General features: G+C 36.5%; 1 protein-coding gene across 4 annotated transcripts in view; it reads right to left on the reverse strand.

Annotated features, from left to right (window-relative positions):
- Positions 1-17659, reverse strand: part of adcy6b (adenylate cyclase 6b) — a 54316-nt gene that overhangs the window by 21915 nt on the left and 14742 nt on the right. The gene's annotated exons all lie outside the window — the stretch shown is intronic.

The raw sequence follows: 17659 nt of genomic DNA on the forward strand, positions 1-17659 counted from the left end.
ACGAGTAAGTATGGTGGCCCAAAATAAAACATGCCGATTTTTAAGCGGATAAAAAATGAGAACTATATTGTATAGCGGAAGAGCACAGAGTTTGGAGCACTTTGACATCAGCGCAGTAATATTGACAAAAGTTTGAGCGAGAGTAATCAGGAGTTATGTTACTGCGCACCAAGGTTAAAGTGCTCTTCCGCCATACAATATAGTTCTCCTTTTTTATCTGCTTACTTTTTCCCCGCCATTGAAGAGTTATCTCGTCAATCTGCAATACCGCTATTATCCAGCAGGTGGCAACTTATAAAACCTGGAAGTATCGCCCTAGGGCAAACTAAGCTGTATGTCTGTCTAAGTTTTGAGGATCGCTCTGCATCTGATCTCTATCCAAAGTCCTTTACAAAATTGGAATTATCTCAGCTTTTGGTGTTTTTAACTCTTTCAACGCCAGCGTTTTTTAAAAAAGTTGCCATCCAGCGCCAGCATTTTTCATGATTTTCACAAAAGTTTAATGCCTTCCAGAAAATGTTCTTCTTCAAATATATAAACATACAATATACCAAATGTAAGAACAGACCCTCTGCTTTCAAACAAAAAAAAAACGTTTCATCCTACCTTCAGTAGTTCTTTTGTAATCAGCTTTTGAATATGGGTAGGTTTCTGCAAAAACACCACATTTTGAGCAAAAAGCAGAGATAATTCAATTTTTGTAACTGACTTTTCATAGACATCCCATTCAGAGCGATCTTTAAAACAGACACGGACATGCAGCAGCTTGCCATAGGGCAATACTTCCGGTTTTAAAAAGTTGCGGAAGGATAATAGCGGTATTGCGGAAAGACGGAAATACTCTTCATTGGCGGGGAAGCGTTTTCTCTTGATTGACGAGATATCTCGTCAATGGCGGGGAAAGAGTTAAAGAAACCTACCCATAATTAAAAATTATGAAAAAAGCTGGCGGGGAAAGAGTTAAAAAATTACCATGTTTTATTTTGTGCCACCATACTTACTTGTGTAACTACTCATCTAACAATCTTTAAATAGGGAAAACATGGAAGTGTTTGGTGGCTTCTAAATTTATTCCTGTTTGGATCCTAAGAAATGAATGGGGCTAGGCTAAATGCTAATACATTCACCACATGCTGTACAAGGATTAAGTGCACGCATTGAAAAAAAAAATAGGTATGTATTAATTTGTCTAAGTTGAGGTAAGAACATAGTAAAATATTAAAAACTGTGGTGTTTTCCTTTAACCACCAACCCTGCAAATAACATCTGATTTAAAAATGAAATATAAATGGTGCAATAGCCAGCAGTGATTATGTTTTGAAGTCCACATAATAAAACAAGACTATCTTGAACTCAAAAGGGTTCAAGTAAGACAGATATATGTCATTATGTCAGTTTTTATAGCTATAATACCCTCACGTACAATTTCTCATCCTCTCACGTGTAAAAACTCATGATCTCTGTAGACGACACCAACTACCATCCCCTATGACTATTATACTGTAGCATCCATAATGAATACAAAATGCGCAGACGAACACGCTAACAATGTGTCATAAAGTCCTCTGAGGTGGGGTGGAGTATCTTGGACTGTCAAACTTTATTACTTACTGCTTTTATTACATTATTCAGGCTGAAATAAATCACACTAAACTTTAAATGAGGAAACTGAACTACAGCCGAGTGTGGAATGAGTTCAAGAGCATCAAAGAGATGTACAAAACAAATGATATTCATCTGAATTGAACAGAGTACAGACAATTATCCTAATCCAGTCTAAGTATGACTTTTGATGCAGTTCTTTCTTTAGCAGACATTTAGCAGATTTATGCATCCTAAATACATATACAATAAAATGTAGTACAGGGTTCCCACACCTTAGTTAACTTCCAATTCAAGGACCTCTCAAAGACTTTCCAGGTGCAATACCCTCAAATTCAAGGACTAAATGTGGGGACATGTTTCAAGTAAGAGCTAGGTTACATTGTGTTACCTTTTTAAGATTGTTACAGTTCCCTTTTGAGGGAACTCACGCTGCGTCACTGCGGAATGTGTATATTAAATTCAACCAATGGTGAGGCTTAACGACAAAGACAGGGTTATGCGGGAGCCAGGAAGTATATCGCTATCTGAAATATTGCCAAAGACGGCGTTACAGGGACGCAGGAATTATGGCAAGGGAGACGCAGCGTCTCGTTCCCTTCTTAGGGAACAACAGTTACATACATAACTTGAGACATTTTCATGTCTCAAACACAACTATGCAAAATCTAAAGCAAACAGTTTAGCATGTGTGCTTAAAAAGTCTAGAATTTTATGATATTATCCTAAACTACACAGGGAATAATATGGAATTTTTTCCAAGAAAACTTCTAGCATAAAGTAGATTCAAGCACTTTCAATGACCTTTATCTGTGTATGTATATTTTCAAAAACTTCCCAGGCCCTTGAACCCCCCCCCCAAATTCACATACTTTCAAGGATTTCAAGGACCCGTGGGAACCCTGTAGTAAAAAACGTTGAACAATTTAAACAATAAAGCACAGTGCAGTACTATAAAAAGCATCAAGCAGTCTGCTCTATGTGTTTACAAGTATCAGTACAAGTATCTCGGGTTTGGATGGTATGCAGTCAAACCTGTGTGTTTAAAAGAACTTGAGACGGTTATGCTGAAAATAGTTTTTAAGAGATGTTTTAACTTGCACAGTAGATTATGCGATGACATGCAGGCAGAAATAAACAGATGAATTATTATGAATTTTACAAAGGGGTCAAAGGGCCCTTATTTTAGTTTTTTTAATTGCAATGTTTCATAATGCAAAAATAAGTATTTGAACTGTAATGTCAAAATCATTTGATGCAGAACTACATTTTGCGTGTATGCAGAAACTTATGCAGAAACTTTGCAAGTGAGAATTTTGTTGCAATCCAATGTGGTGTGTAAGGGTAACAAATATGACCCCATCCATCCGTTTGGCCCAACGACGGAATCCAAACGCTGGCGATGAGTTCTAGCGCGTTCAGTCTTTTCCGGCGCTTATAAAGACAAATTAACGTTACGCAACTTTACACCTGACTCCAAAGATATAAAACGTATTGTAATATGAATCGAATTGATGTGATTTTGGAATTTGGATAAATGTTTGATCATTCTATTTACTCATGTTTACATTGGACTCATTCATTCGATTACCAATGTCATATCAGTCCACACCGGCCGTTGTGTGGGTACTGAACACAAACTCGACCGTACTAGAGGTTGTAGCTAAAGCAATTTAACAAAGTCAATTTCTTGTTAAAAGGTCCCCATATAGCTCTCAAAAATCGCCAATTAAATATAAGACATAAGACCATAATCAGAGGTTCGATCTAGCTCCTTCTAGACGCCTATAGTCAAATCATAGGACTATATAACAACATGATTATGAAGAAGTAATTAGAATTACCAAGTGCGATTACAAAACAACTTAGTTAAGGTTAAATAATTAATCTGACCATACAATAACTAGAGGTTATGGCTTAAGCAATTTAACGATACCGTTTCATGTTTACGAGCTCTCATTAAATAGTATCCATATAGCCCCCACAGTCGCTTACAACACTTAAAAGAACTATCACTCCGATTGTCCATGCGACTGCCCACCAACATAGTTAAGAGGCAGAATCTAATTAACATGAATTAACCCCGATCAAAGATTTGTGGTAACAAAGGATATCGTAGTACTTTATAGTAATTTAGAAGAGTCAATAATACAGAGCAAATTAGAATGAATGCAAATGTAACAATTTATTAACCAGGTAGGAAAAACATAATTCAAAGCCAATTAATATATCCAATTCAAATACAAAACAATAAAGCGAAAAACCATTGCATACCTGGTAAGGAGATGAAGATCTGGTTACAGATTCCTCAAAATAAAATAAAAAGAAACATGATGCTGTATCAAAACTACAACATCACGGGGGTGCATTTCTAGATATAGAAAGTCCCGCCTAAGTCTTCTACACATCTCCTTAAATAACCAGAGAACAAAGAATATAGGAGTTTGGTATTGATTGGTTGTTGTAAAATCAGGGGTGTAGCCTAATATACATACAGTGGGTGATTGGTCAACATATCTAAGTTAGGAGTTGTCTCCCAACATTAGGTTAAGTTTACTTATTTATTGTCACAGATTAATATTGAATCCTGTTGTCATATTAACAAACCCAAATGTACCACTTGCATTAAAACACTTCATATAACACCAAACAAAACCAGTTTCACATTCTTTGTACATGTAGAATGTATTGCTTTTATAAAACATGAGGAGAGGGGGACAAGAAAGTGTGGTCGGGTGTGACTCTGTCCCACACCATGGGGTAACTGTCTTGGGGGGTAGATGTGAATTCTTTGAGGAAGGTTTCGGGGTAGATGTGAATTCTTTGTGGAGGGTTTCAGATGATAATTCAACAAGGAATTAGGAAGCGGTTTCCTGTGGATTCAGCCATTTGTTGCTGGCTTCAGGAAATACCTTTTGTCAGGGTTTGGCACCACCATTCAGCTCTTACAGGTGCATTTTCATTTTTTGGTGAAGATGAACAAAAAATGAAAGCAGAGATCAAGACAAATAAGTCCACTCCCTCTTTCAAGAGTCCCTAGGGTTAATGTACAAACATCTTCAGAGTCCAGGAATAAAAACCAGACTCACCAGGCATCAATTTGGTCAGATGACATTAATGATTTGGGTAATTTACTAGAAGTAACTTTTCTAAAACCTCAAAAAGAAGTTCTCTTCAAAGGATCCTTACTACAGCCAACAGCCCAAGACACAAAAGCCCTTTTTACATACAGATTCTGAAAAATACGCAGAAAATCTGATTGGGAAGGGTTATTCACACGCTGATCTACATGTGTCTAAGAGCTGAACAATAACCATGTTGTTGGTAGAATACAATGTGTTTGCATGGTTTATGGTAAAAAACAGATTTCACTCTCTTCCTAAAACGCACGGTTTTGAAAAGCGTTGTGTCCCTGATTGGCCAGCTATTTGTACGTTGTGATTGGCCTGAATACCTCTGACATCAGCCGGAAACGTGACTCTCCTTACCATGTTTAAAAGATTCGGTCCCAGTGCAATGCTAACAGGAGTTAACTTACAGGCTGTGAGTCCGAAGCGGGAGGAATTATGATAATGTCGGTCTTGTCTACATCACCAATCCCAGGACGTAAACTGTTGCTTACAATCCGTGTGTTTGTTGTAGTCCAAAAAAAAAAGATTTTACGTTGGAGACGATAACTTGCATCGTCGTTTACTTTGGGTTTGTATCTTTTGCATATCGTTAACATGTACTAATACTTACACACAAAAGGAAATTTAAAAAACGTGAATCGGACAATAGGCGCTCTTTAAAGTATAAAAAAATAAAACATGCCTGTTGACATTGTTGCAATCATGCATTTGGCAGATGCTTTTATCCAAAGTGACTTAAAGTGACTGTGTGCAACCACCAATCCACTATATCACTGAATGAGAGAAGATTATATCAGTGAAATTTTAAAAAGCGATTGACATTTGAGCTGGCACATCGGTAAGAGGGAATGTCACATGCTTTTACCTCTGAACAAGACTGATTAAATGAGATCGCTCGCTAAGCATATGTGTGTGTGTCAAGGACTGTGCATTTAGAAATATCACAGTATAAAGAGACTGCTGTTGTATTTAATCCCCGTCTTGATTTTCTTAGAAAGCCTGTTGATTATATTCCCTGAAGTTACTTATGCAGTTTGGCAGAAGCATGTTCGCATAACCCTGCCAATCGCTTGTAACAGCTGCTGACTTCACCCTCTCCGAGAATCCCTCTGACATTCCTCTTCCACCCCAATTCCCACTTTCCTTCTCCAATGTTATGTCCGAGCTTAATTGAAGCCTCAAGTTTGAATCATTTTATTGGTGACATCAAGTCAAACCAGACTAACCCTTCATTATTTGGGCACGCTTGTGAAACCGCTACTTATTCCCAAGTTAAAGCGTCTGCATGCGTACAGTACATACTATTTTTCCGCAATTTATGTTGCTGAAAACGCATGGAACAAGATTGTTGTTTCTGGAGTGTGAGATTTTATTCAGAGAAATACTTCACGCATTCCACATTAACAAGGCAAGAGACTAAACATTGGCTTATAAGGCGTTAAAGTCTGACTGAATGTTTTTAGTTGTAGCAAACATATGGCTATCCTAGGAAGGTAGTTCATAAGCCAGTCTGAATATTTAGGCTGAATGATACTGCTATTTTTTTCTCAATTACGAAAGGCATTACACTTTTTGGTGTTTTGCTATTTAACACATTTTGTGTCATCATTTTAACACATTTTGTGTTAAAATAAAACACAAGTTGTGTTTAAAGTAACACAAACAGTGTTGTTCCAATAATAACACAGAGATATATGTATTCTGGGACAACGCATTTAGTGTGTTGTCCCTAAACTAACTGATCGTGTTGTTTTAAAACATCAGTTTTAATAGTGGAATGGTGATATGGTAAACACGTACATTTGCTGTAGGCAGATGATTTTGTTGCGGTCTTGGCAGCTCCAAGTTAACAAAATAGGGAGTGGTGTTACTTCAATTTGTTAGGGTGGATAAGCTCACATTCACTTACTTCAAAGAAAAGATATATAGATAAGGAAAGGAAAAGGATAAGGAAAATAAATGCTAAGAAAAGAAACAATTTGACTTTGGCCGTTTTGGCAGTAAAACTCATTCATGGTTTAGGCCAAAATTGGTCTCAGCTGAGCAATGATGCTTAAAGGGATAGTTCGGCCAAAAACGATATTAAACCCATGATTTACTCACCCCCAAGCTGTCCGAGTTGCATATGTCCATCGTTTTTCAGACAAACACATTTTCGGATATTTTAGAAAATATTTTAGATATTTCTGTTCATTAAATGTTATGTTACGGGGTCCAGCAATAGTCCACGACCTTCAAGTCCAAAAAAGTGCGTCCATCCTTCACAAATTAAATCCAAACGGCTCCAGGATGATAAACAAAGGTCTTCTGTGGGTAATCCGTGCGGTGTTTTTGTAGAAATATCCATATTTAAAATGTTATTAACTTTATAAACTAGCTTCCGGTAGCGCCGCCATCTTAGACTCAGGAGAGAGGATTAGCGTAGTGTACGCACTTTTCTTAGTGACGTATGACAAATTCGGAGGGCGGGGGCACCGAGCAGCAGCAGAGAAACTCTGTACGCTGCGTAAGCTCTCATCCTGAATGCGCATCACTCCAAAATGGCGGCGCTACCGGAAGCTAGTTTATAAAGTTAATAACATTTTAAATATGGATATTTCTACAAAAACACCGCACGGACCACCCACAGAAGACCTTTGTTTATCATCCTGGAGCCGTTTGGATTTAATTTGTGAAGGATGGACGCACTTTTTTGGACTTGAAGGTCGTGGACTATTGCTGGACCCCGTAACATAACATTTAATGAACAGAAATATCTAAAATATTTTCTAAAATATCCGAAAATGTGTTTGTCTGAAAAACGATGGACATATGCAACTCGGACAGCTTGGGGGTGAGTAAATCATGGGTTTAATATCGTTTTTGGCCGAACTATCCCTTTAAAAGTGATCTTATCAAACACTATGGGCTCGACAGATCTGGACAAAAGCCATGCAACAGAGAGATAACTTTGTATTAATGTTTTAAAATGATGTGGCAAATTTCCCAGCCCTCTTCATCAGCCATCTTCATTATTTGGTATTTTTTTAAGTCCCACCCCAAGAGCATCTCAGTGCTGGCACGATAACATCCTCAGGGAAGAAGTTGTTTTCTTTACTTGTATTGCTCTGAGCAACAACACTGAAACCCCTCAAACTTTCAGAGCCCTCAAAATGACAAACGCTTAAAGATAGAAACACTGAATTCCAGCACTTGACCGGCTAAACGTCACAACTCACAGGGGTCAGAAGATAGCTTTTGCGTGGGGTTTATTACTGTGGTATTCTTCTTAATGCTCAGGGTTGGTTTTGAAAGTCTGATTTGCTTCAGTCCAAAGTTTAATTTGCACTGGTGAAACAACGCACGTTTCATTAAAGAGCCACACCGATCCAAAATCGAAACTGACCTGCATTGCAGTGTGTCATGTAGCTGTCCATCAATGTAAACAATGTGCAAAGTAGTTGAACCAAAAAGTGCACCATTAATAAAGTTATTGGCTTCTAAAGTAGGGAGTTGACTCTGAATCGCCGAAACGAGTCATTATATGGATTGGATCTCCTGCCTGACTTTTTCCACGTCACACAAATGCTTCCACGTCACACGAGATGTGTCTCCTAACCACAACCTGTAAGTATGATTATAGCTACATACTTGCTTAAATGAGTGTAAAATGTCTATTGTCGTTTTTATTGATGAATGATGTCGTTGTTTAAACTCTATATACTGTCAGAGAATCACGATAGCAGGCGGCTTATGCTGCACTTACGGGTTTGCTATGAGCCGGTTAGTTTACATAAATGCTTAAATGAGTGTAAAATTGTTAGTTTCTATCGTGATTTTATTGCTCGGATTAATGATGAATGATGTCGTTGTTTAAACTCTATATACTGTCAGAGAATCACGATAGCAGGCGGCTTATGCTGCACTTACGGGTTTGCTATGACCCGGTTAGTTTACATAAATGCTTAAATGAGTGTAAAATGTTAGTTTCTGTCGTCGTTTATACTGCTTGGATTAATGATGAATGATATGTATTGATGTCGATAATGTCTTCTTAGTAAATCGTGTTAGCACTAGGTCAATACATGTTGCACTATTGTTGGTCTGTGCCACTGATCTGTGGTCTGTGCAGAGACTCTGTCAGTTGACCAATCAGAGCAGAATAGGCTACTAAAAGATGGGGTTTAGACAGATTGAGTCGTTGAACGGCTTCATGCGAATCGTTTGGGGATCTCTGAGAGATGGGGTCATTTTAAATTTATATTTTGAGAAAATTACAGTGTTTTTTGACCTTGCATGCATTTAAACCTGTTGTCCGGGACTTATAAACAGTGATAAGACACTTAAAATTGGCATCTTACTGGCTCTTTAAAGCGATAGTTCGCCCAAAAATTAGACTTCTGTCATCATTAACTCACCTTTAAGTTGTTACAAACCTGTATACATTTCTTCATTCTGCTGAACAATGCTAAGTAATAGGGTGGTCCTTATTTTTCAACTTTTAAAAGTTCATGCTCTCAGCCCACCAATACTTGAAAAAGTAAATAAAAAAAATTGGGCAAATTGTTTCAATATTAATTAATATTTAGAGGTTGCAGTGCTTTGCCTTCTGAGAATATAGTTCCCAGTATGTAATGTATATGGTTTAAAGATGGCTGTGTCTCATATGACCTTGTTATTTGTACACGCTGTGACTATACAAATCACAACATATAAGGGTGATTCTCATGAAAACTTGGTTTTAAAAATGTCAAGCATGAAAATGTAAAAATTGCTTAAATTTACTTTTTTCCCACCAGACATTGAAAAACAAAGTCTGGAGTAAATGGGAACATTAATTTAAAAACTTGTACTTATCATTTAACACTTTTTGTAACATAATTTAAAAAATTAGTCCTAAAAAATCTAATTACCGCAACAGTCAGAAAACATCAACACTGACATATTTTCAAAATGACATGACAAATCTGAAAGAACATAATTTGGAGATTCTGCACATGCATTTAAAATCAAAGTATTATGCTTCTATTAATTAAATTAACATTTAATAAGCATCTGTTGCGGTAATGATAATCAAAATGTTGTGTAAGCCTTCTGACAAGACAATATTTCAAATTAACTGTAAAAAATTGATCTTACCTGGTAGCCATCTTGAAGTAACTGGTCCATGTGCTTGGTCACTCAAAATCAAACTTTATTAAAATTCTGTATGTGTGCTTAAACTGTTCTCAAAAAGTGTTGCAGAGGATGAGAACATCAGGCATGGACACATCATTTTCCTAATTTTCTTCATTATTATTATACATGAATATTCAGTAAATATTTTTTCTGTCATCTAAACTAGTCTAGCAAAACATCCATTTATTTTTTTTCTTAATGTTTTTGTGTTAATTTGATTAAATTACAACATAACGCATGTTCAAACACAGCCGGACACATTGCGGTAATGAGAATTTCAGCAGAAAATGAGATAAAATTTACAATTATAAATTCTTATGTTGAAATCACACATTGTGCAAGGTAGAACACAGTATTGTGTTAATTCTGATGTTTTTTAATGTTACTATATTACACATTTTAAAGCTAAAATCATTAGTGCCGTGGTGTTTCAATGGTTTCGTGAGAATCACCCATAAATAGGAAAATGTTGGCGTTATTTTGTCACTTATTGGGAGCAGTATGCTAGCTGTAGTTATTTACTTTCAGTCTTTTTGCTACGCTAGGCGAGCGGTGGGTGCATCAGACAGAGTTATAGCACGGACGGATATGAAAGGGTATGTATGGACTTATCGAACTCTCGGGGATACAGTGAATAATAAATTCCCAAAAAGTCAGCGTGTTCCTTTAAACAGCTGTGCCTTGTGTTTAAATTGCGCTTGTTTAACGTTATTCCACTTACCGGTAATTGGTTTTAAGACGATGTATGTCACATAAATTCATTCATACTATCCATATTAGGGATGCATATCAATTAATCGCGATTAATCTATAGCAGAATAAAGGTTTTTGTTTACATCATATATGTGTGTGAACTGTGTATAATAATTATGTATATATAAATATGCACACATGCATGTATAATTTTAAGAAAAAAATATATTTATATACTAAGTATTTATATTTATATATAATATAAATTATACATAAATATACAAATGTATATACATATGTAAACATTGCTTAAATATATACATGCATGTGTGTGCATTTAACTATGCAGAGTTATTGTACACAGTGCACGCACATATATGATGTACACAGGAACTTTTGTTCTGCTATAGATTAATCGCGATTAATTGATATGCATCCCTAATCCATATTCATTCTATACCTACTGTTTTAACGGTCAATGAGTATGTTTCATCTAACTGAGTACCTACTGTCACAGTATGCAGATATCAGAGATTTCAAACGGCGCCCTGGTCTATACAGATTTGAAAGTAAATTATGATATAATTGAATTCTTGGATAAACTATCCTGTTAACTGACCCAAAAGTTATGAAATCATGAAAATCAACAAAACCTCACCCACAGAGACAAACATACCAACTGTATCTAACTGATCGCAGATCCAAAGGCTAGAGAATGAACTTTATAAAGGTAACCTTATAAAGATTTTACATGGGGAGGGTCAAAATCCAAACCAAGCCCTGTCTATACTGAACCAACATAAAGACCTCCTTATCTTCTATCTGATCTCAGGAGCCACTGTATGAAAAAAACAAGATCAGAGAGAATTAGGAGCATGAAGACCGCTGGAGAATGCATGAAGATGAAAAAAGCAGAAAGAGAGATCTTCTAAATGAATAGATAAGTAGGCAAAACAATCGGTTTCTGGGAAGTCGCTGTTGAACAAAAGCTCTGATTTCACAGGGCAGTTACATAAGAGGGACGAAGACCTACTCGCACTGGAGCGAAGCCCAGAAACGTAATGTTATACATACAGTACACTTATTCACATAGATGAGATGACAGGATTTAGTTAAACGTCCACTGAGAGCTAAAGTCATCATTTAAACAATGTTTATTCAAATGCAATGTTGAAAGCAGCTGGTCTCTCCTCCAACTCAACCAAAACATTTAAGGTTGGTTTGCGGTCTGCCATACAAAGATGATTCCTGGTAATAAAAACCATATTAAAGCATTTATGACCTTAAAAGAACTCGTATCAACTATCACTAAAGTCAAAAACACACTAACTTGCTCATTAACATGCACTTTAACCTACAATGTATGGTACATAAAATTTCGTTTACGGCGATTGAAAGTCCACTTGTAAAAAGTATTTAATGTACTGTAGATGTGAGATCCTTTTTGCTCTACATACTGTGGGCATAAACATGAAGACCTATTTGAAATTATAGCCTGCACTCATCTCCACTTCTAACTTTCTCTTTTCTACAAAGGGAAGGTTTATATCTTTCACAACAGTTTGGGTCTCCGGGCCCCTAGTAAATTACCATGCTAGCCCGAAGAAAAGAGCAAATTTACAAATAGGCCAGCTAGTCAGTCATCTGATTCGAAAGTATAAAAATACGCCCATAGCAGAGCAAAAGATGAATATCCCTTTTATAGCATAATGATTATCCCATCTGTGGTAGTATTGAAACAAACAGCTGTGAATTAGACACATTCAGCGACAGTACAATAGGCTTGATGGCTTTAGGCTCAGGTCATATGAAAGCTGTATACAAATGATCACAAACAGAAAACCAATGGAAAACAAGTTAGGGATCCAAACAAAAATACGAATTAGAATTGACCCAATAAGCCTTAGTGAGTGCAACTGAAAACTTTAATTATTGTTGTTATTTTCCCATTAGTATGATAGGTAAACCAGTAAAAAAATAAATACAAAATAATTATTTACTAAGGGGCTGTTTACACTTGGTCTTAAAATGTGTTTTCATCGATCGGATCACAAGTGGACGAGAGAGACACATGACGTTTACACCTGGTATTTAAATCCGTCTCTTTTGTCCACTTTCGACCGCTTCTGTGCTGAATACTATGAGGGGGTGGTCTGTGAGACGGTGGGCGAGTCTCTCTGCTGTCATTCAAACCCGAGCGGGAGTAATTATGAGTGTATATGGACGCAAACTAATATAATGTCGGAGTGCACTGCTTGTTTAGCAAGTAAACATGCTGCACAGTGTTTTGTACATGAGTATGTAAGAGCTTTCTTTGAATTTTCAGCGCAATTGATGAAATAGGATTGCGCAACTTTCAGACGCTTTCAAAACAAAACTACGGAGATCAGCCGCTTAGTTTTATCAATGAAAGACTAAAATAGCGCTGTTCACCGAATGTTCACGCCAGAAGTCAAAAAAGACGTAAAACTTGTGTTTAATACCTCAGATTAGATAAATGGGCGGAGAGAAGGCGGTCGCGTGTGGCTGTTCGAACGCATTCAACCACATGTGCGTTCCGCAGCTCCAAAGCGATCCGATCGAAAGTGGTTTCGACCACCTCTGGATGTGGTTGAAAGTGGTCGAAAGTGGACGAGCTCAAAACGTTTTGAACACCGTTTACACCTGGCATTAACGTCGTCCACTTGTGATCCGATCGACGAAAACACATGTTAATGCCAAGTGTAAACAGCCTCTAAGGGTGTCATGATTTCGATTTTAAATCGAAATTGATCGAAATTAAGTCACAACCCCGAACTTCGATTTTCGTTTTATCAGGTATGTGCGTGTACCATATTTTGTCCATTGGCAGCACGACTTACATGGCAGGGCATCTTCGGGTTCAAGGTCAGATATTATATTTCATAAAAGTCTAGTCTATATATATATATATATATATATATATATATATATATATATATATATATATATATATATATATATATATATATATATATATATATATATATATATATATATATATATATATATATATATATATATATATATATATATATATATATATATATATATATATATATATATTAGCATTTTTGTGCTTTAAAAAAATTAAAAATCGAGAATCAAATCGAATCGTGACCTTAGAGTCGAAAAGGTAATTGAATCGAGGATTTGGAGAATCATAACACCCCTATTATTTACCTATGCTTTTCATATAATTTCTTAGTGCTCCCATATAGATCAGCACCACAAAAAACTATGGCTTGCAATGCACTGCAGGTACGTTTTGGATAAAAGTGTCTGCATAAATGTAAATAGTAGAGCTGTCAAAAGATTAATCGCGATTAATCAATAACAAAATAAAAGTTTGTGTTTGCATAATATATGGGTGTGTGTACTGTGTGCATATGTTATGTATAAATACACACATACGGGTATGAATTTAAGAAAAATTTTAATAGGTATATTTTTTATTTATTTATTTATAAAATATATATAAATATACATGTAAATGTTTCTTAAATACAAACATTAACCTGTGTGTATTTTTATATATAAAATAATTACACACAGTGCACACACATAAATTATGCAAAACACTTTTATTTTGTATGCGATTAATCGTGATTAATCTTTTGACAGCCCTAGTAAATAGTTATAAGGGCTTTCAAGTACTTAAAAGTACTCCATAAAACTAAAAAAGCACATTTTTACCAAAAATGTTGCCCTTCACTACAGCAAGAATTTAAATATGGAAACCACTGCGTTCGGTTACTACAGATTTAAGACTTAAATCAAACCAAAAGTGTCACATTGCACTCAAACCCCGTATTTGAACGTTGATGAAGGAGGAGAAGGTTGTCAAAAATTTCTGTTTCGGTCTGTAATTAGTTTTGGAAGACTTGGAATAAAGTCCATGATTCAAATAAATGACATATATGGTGTTGCTTGGTAACTTTGAAAGTTGTTTGGCAAGAGCTATGTATCAATTATCCCAACAAAAAAAAGTAAAAAATTTTCACTTCATGGAAAAAAAATACCAGCATGTGGGTTTGGAATGACATGAGGGTAAGTAAATAATAACAGCCTGCATTTTTGGTTGAGCTGTCCCTTTAAGAGATAAGCATGGATGAATCAATAAAGTTGCACCACTTCCATAAAATGAATGCGTTCCTCTCATTTCTATTCTGAGCACTGTACTAATGCGCTCCAGGACTACGCGGAGCCTGTCTGTCACAAGCACACAAGGTCAGTCAAGCACATTGATGGGCACGTGACCACCTCCTCCTCACTGGCCTGGACATAATGTATTGTTTACATAAACACACAGAGAAACTGGCTTAAGAGAAAGTTCTCATAGGGAACCGGCATCTCCCTGAGAGAATTTAAAGCACCCTGTCAGGAATTTCTTATCATGATGACGAAAACGGCAAAAATGACACAGGCCTGCTTGACAAATTCAAGCTGAGCAGCAAACACTGTGGTTCTAGCATGAAAACACAAATAATTCAAAACAGAAATGACACACATGATGTCATTCCAGTCTTTGGGATTATGCATTGCTATTGTATGCTATTGATCTCTCAACGGTCACAAAATTTGAGCCAAGTGGTGGTAATGACGATTGCCAAGGCAAATAAAGCATCACTTTATGCTAAGAAACCCACTCTGAACTTCATACGTCCTCAATTTTCCAATGCACAGCAAAACACAAGGGTCACCACATGGTCTAAAACGAAAAACAGCTCACAATAAGAAAAAAAAAGATATGGAGGTACAAAGGTGCATGAGAAGGAGAGATTGAGAACTGTGGAGATCAATAGTTTTGGATGAACAAGAGAACAGTGAGAAAATACTACAAAGGTACATCAATAGCTGAATGAGCTGATAATGATTAGATCTACATATGTTGAAATGGCATAAAAAAGAGCCTGATAGCATACAGTACCATAACAAAAACTACAAAGTTAAAGTTTACTTAAAAAATAAACTTCTCTTATTTTTCCATCACCCTCATGTTGTTTCAAACCCGTATAACTTTCTTTCCTCCATGGAGCACAAAAAGAGATAATCTGAAGAATGCACCTCTTTTACAGACGAGATGCTTTAAAAAAAGATAACTTTGGCCAAAATGTATCATTATATCTAGTTACGGACCATACAAGGTTTGATAGACATAATGAGAAGGTAGAGGTGAGAAGGTTGAGTTTTTAATTACTTGTTTTAAGTGTTATGACTGCCCATGCTGTCCTCTATCGAGTTTGCTCTGCTATCCCCTCATTTTTTTCTCTTGCAAGGAGAAAAACAACTCAAGAAACAGCTTAGGAATAAACTAGCGAATGCAAAGTGAAAATAACCACATGCTCTTTATTGCTTATCATCATTAACAGAATCCTACGGCAGACTCACAGCAGTGCTGAAACCTTTTAATAGCTTTGAAGGAAAAGGCCCCATTCATTAGCAAACCATACAGTCTGCTATTAAAGTCCTTAATGTGTTCCTCCTCACTCGAAAAGTTATTATTAGCCGCGCTATTATTACCTTTATCAGCACACTTCTGTCAAGTGCAATATTCTCTTTATCATTAATCCTAATTTATGGCACCTTCTGAGCGGATCGGTCAGGCATGGTGGTCCGGGCAAAGCAGGCTGACCTGAGCTCAACCTGAAGTTTTGACTGAATGCTCAGCAAGCAAAACAGCTCTACGTGTTATCATTTTTAAATGTTTGTTAAGTGTTTGTTAGCTTTCCAGTTGTGCTGAGCAGCACTATAGCTGAAAACTATTTTTCTGTTCATTCTTCTTGTTATGTGATGGCTCAAGGGTAAGATTTTTAAATTACATTTGTGCATTCGCCAGACAGCTTTCTCAAAGTAATAGTGCATTCAGGGTATACATTTTTATGCGTAGCCTATATGTGTTTTCTGGGAATCGAAACCATAACCATTCCATTTGTTTAATGGAAGAAGTTAAATACAGTAAAATCCTAATAGAAAAAATCTAGACAATCATTGCATATGTTCCAACCTCCACTGTTTTAACTCTTTCCCCACCATTGACAAGTCATCTCGTCAATAAAAAGAAAATATTTGCACAAAAGAAATGTGTTTCTGATGAGGTTTTATGTTAACCTGTAATACTGTGATAATCCAATAGATGGCGCTTACCCAATTTATTGTTTTGTTTGTTTTAGGGCCGCCCCGAGGCATAAGCGAACCCCCCAATCGTTTTTTTTTTACAATTAAATAACTTAAACAAGTAATATAAATGGATGAATGAATGAATGAATGAATACGAAGAAATTCTGTTTTGCAGACAACTGCATTGACGATTCGTGCCGGCACGCAAATGCGCGTCACTGTAATAAATGATAAGCCATGTCACAAAAAAGGATGTATCCTTCTTGTGCCAAACAGAGAAAGAAGAAAAGGACAGAGGAGGAGAAAAAAAACAGATAAAGGTATGTTTGCATGATTATTTACAGTATGTTTAATTTGTGCAGCAGCAGCAGCTGTTGTGACACATCGAAGTTGATCCGTGATCGACCCACGGTTCGGCTCGCATGCGATTCGCGAATTAATACACAAATTTAAATAGGGAAAGTTTATCATTTGCACGTGTTTCAAAGGTTTGCAAATGTTAAACATTTCAAGTGATTTTAAACAATTTAACCCGCAAAAAGGCGCTAAAGTGAGCAGCTTTCCAGACGCACATGCGGGTGAATGTGTTCGGTCCAGCTCCAGTCAGAAGTGATCCTCACTATGCCTTTCAGAGATCAGAACACTTGATGTTTATACTTTAGAGAGAGTTACGCTACTGTGTGTCATAGTCCATTAGCATACATTTGAGGAACAGAGCACTGAAAAACAAAAACTTTTTTATGCTGCGCCATTTGTAATTTGTCCTCCGTCTGTGTGTGTGTGCGCGCGAGCCTTTAAGTGCACTCAGTAGTGCACACATGTAGAGATGCGTTTCAGAAAGCAAGCGAACGTAAAATCGTTCTGTTTTTGACAGGGCACATACAAACAAAATTATATCCACAGTATTCTTTTAAAAAAAAAAAAACATTTGTTTATGT

Source organism: Misgurnus anguillicaudatus, chromosome 13 (genome assembly GCF_027580225.2).
Source record: "Misgurnus anguillicaudatus chromosome 13, ASM2758022v2, whole genome shotgun sequence".
Taxonomy (NCBI): Eukaryota; Metazoa; Chordata; class Actinopteri; order Cypriniformes; family Cobitidae; genus Misgurnus; species Misgurnus anguillicaudatus.